The sequence below is a fragment of the Lathyrus oleraceus genome, chromosome 6 (assembly GCF_024323335.1).
Source record: "Lathyrus oleraceus cultivar Zhongwan6 chromosome 6, CAAS_Psat_ZW6_1.0, whole genome shotgun sequence".
In the NCBI taxonomy this organism is placed as follows: Eukaryota; Viridiplantae; Streptophyta; class Magnoliopsida; order Fabales; family Fabaceae; genus Lathyrus; species Lathyrus oleraceus.
The window spans coordinates 398,662,098-398,664,522 of NC_066584.1; the positions used below are offsets into that span (position 1 = coordinate 398,662,098).

General features: G+C 40.2%; 1 non-coding gene across 1 annotated transcript; it reads left to right on the forward strand.

The window, feature by feature from the left end:
* The first annotated feature begins 1,072 nt into the window (after positions 1–1,072).
* Positions 1,073–1,179, forward strand: LOC127099183 (small nucleolar RNA R71). The gene has a single exon (XR_007793723.1). It is a non-coding gene; the product is annotated as a small nucleolar RNA R71 (small nucleolar RNA).
* The last annotated feature ends 1,246 nt before the right edge of the window (positions 1,180–2,425 follow it).

Genomic DNA, 2,425 nt, shown 5'->3' on the forward strand with positions numbered 1-2,425 from the left:
ATGAAGCTTCTCTATTAATTTTATAAATTTTTGGTATTGGTTGTTGACTTTGGTTTTTTTAATTCTTTGCGGATATGGGATTGGTGGTTTGTACGAGGGTGGTGGTTTGTAAGTTTTATCCTTGGCTTCTCCTTCTTGGTTGGTTTGTTTCTCGGGCTCTACCAGTTCCTCTTCTTGGTTGGTAGGTAAATTTTCTTTAGAAGTTTTGGACTCGCTCATTGTTGGGTTATGAGGCCCTTCGTAAGTGGTCCCACTTCGTAACGAGATAGCGTTAGCTTGCCCTCGAGGGTTTGGTTGGGGTTGTCCAGGGAATTGGCCTCCAAGTGTAGTTTGTGGGGCTTGGTTTTGTGCTACCTGTGAGATCTGGGTTTCAAGCATCTTGTTGTGAGTGATTATTTGATCAACCTTGGTTCCTACTTGCGTTATAAGTTTGTTTACGTGAATGTTCTGGTTTAGGAATTCTTTATTTTGCTGAGTCTTGCCCGATATAAAGCTCTCCATGATCTTCTCAAGGTTAGACTTCTGGGGCACAACTTGCATAAGTTGGTTTGGTTTTTGGGCATGATAACCTTGCGGTCTCTGAGGTGCATGATTTTGGATAGGGTTCTGGTTTTTATAGGAAAAATTTGGATGATTCTTCCATCCATGGTTGTAAGTGTTTGAAAATGGATTACCTTGGGAATAATTCACTTGGTCGGTGTTCAGGTCGTTCAAAAGGTTACACTCCGCCGATTCATGTCCTTTAGATCCAGCGAGTTCACACTCTGCGTGGACTACCGTTGCGGTGTTAGTGTTTGTAGACATATGTTCGATCCTAGGGGCTAAAGCGTCCATTTTCGCCTGCATCATGTCTAGAGAGCTTATCTCATGTATTCCACCTTAGGTCTCCTTTTTCTCTATTGATGCTCGTTCAGTTCCCCATTGGTAATGGTTTTGGGCCATATCCTCAATTAGGTCACAAGCTTCAGGGTAAGGTTTGTTCATCAGCGCGCCACCTGCGGCAGCGTTGATGCTCATCTTGGTGTTATAATGGAGTCCATTGTAGAAGGTATGAACGATCAGCCATTGTTCTAGGCCATGGTGTGGGTCGACTCTTAATAGCTCTTTATATCTCTCCCAAGCTTCAAAAAGCGATTCTCCTTGGTTTTGAGTAAATCTAGTTATTTGAATTCGAAGAACAACAGTCTTACTAGGGGGAAAATATCTAGCAAGGAATACTCTCCTAAGGTCTTCCCAGGTAGTTATTGAAGTAGCTGGAAGTGAATCTAACCATGAACGTGCTCTATCCTTGAGGGAGAAAGGAAATAATCTCAAACGGATCCCATCAGGTGAAGCACCGTTGGATTTAAAAGTGTCGGCCAATTGGATAAAAACTTTTAAATGTTGATTTGGGTTCTCAGTAGTGAGACCCGCGAATCGGTTCTGTTGCACTAATTGCAACAAAGACGGTTTTAGTTCGAAATTTTTAGCAGGAATAAGGGGGTTTACTATACTCGAACTAGGTTCCTCATCAGAGGGTTGGGAAAATTCCTTAAGAGGTCTTCGATCGCGATTCTCGGCCATAGCTTTCTTAATTCGGATGAGTAAGAGGCGTGTACGAGTGTAACATTCGGGTTCCGCTAAAGGATCTACTAAATTTCGGGTACTACGGGTTCTTCCCATTTACCGGCTAATAATGCCTTAGCCTAGACGGTGCAACAACAGGGTACGAAATTTGACGAAGTTGGTCCCCGACAACGGCGCCAAAAACTTGATCGGTTGAATTCGCAAGTGCACGAATCGCGTCAAAGTAATATAAAAGAATATCGATCCCACAGAGACCAAATCGTCAATCTATCGATTACTATCGTTAAGGTATTTATCTAAGGCGGTATAAAAGAGATATTGGATTTGCAAAATAACGGTAAATAATAAATGCAGTGCAGATAAAGACAAGTTTCAATGTATATCACGTCGGTTAAGTGATGTTTCGATTGTCCAAATAGAACTATTATGAGGCAATATTTTCTACTCTTGAAAAGAATCCATTTAACAGGAATTGTCGCTTTCGGGTATTCAGAACCGAGTTTACCCTTAAATTAAGGCCTTTTATTGTCACTTATAAAAGGTGCGCAGAACGCTAAAGTAGTAAACTTATTTTTAAGAAATAAGACTCATAAACTTAGTTGAAAAATGATTTTGATTTGGAAAGTTTTACCCAAGGGGTTTCCTGATTTTAAATCTATCAACGCGTTCGAAAACAGTTTCAAAAGTAGTTTTTTCTTAAAGCGATAAAAATTCCTAGTTAACTAAGCCAGAGTGCTTTCGCACTCCTTGAATAGTTAAAACTAACTAAGTTTGTTTCAGAAAACTCAAGTTAAAAATCAAAACAGCCTTTAAATTATTTCTACAAATTCAATATGTGAAACATCTCTTTAACCGCGAT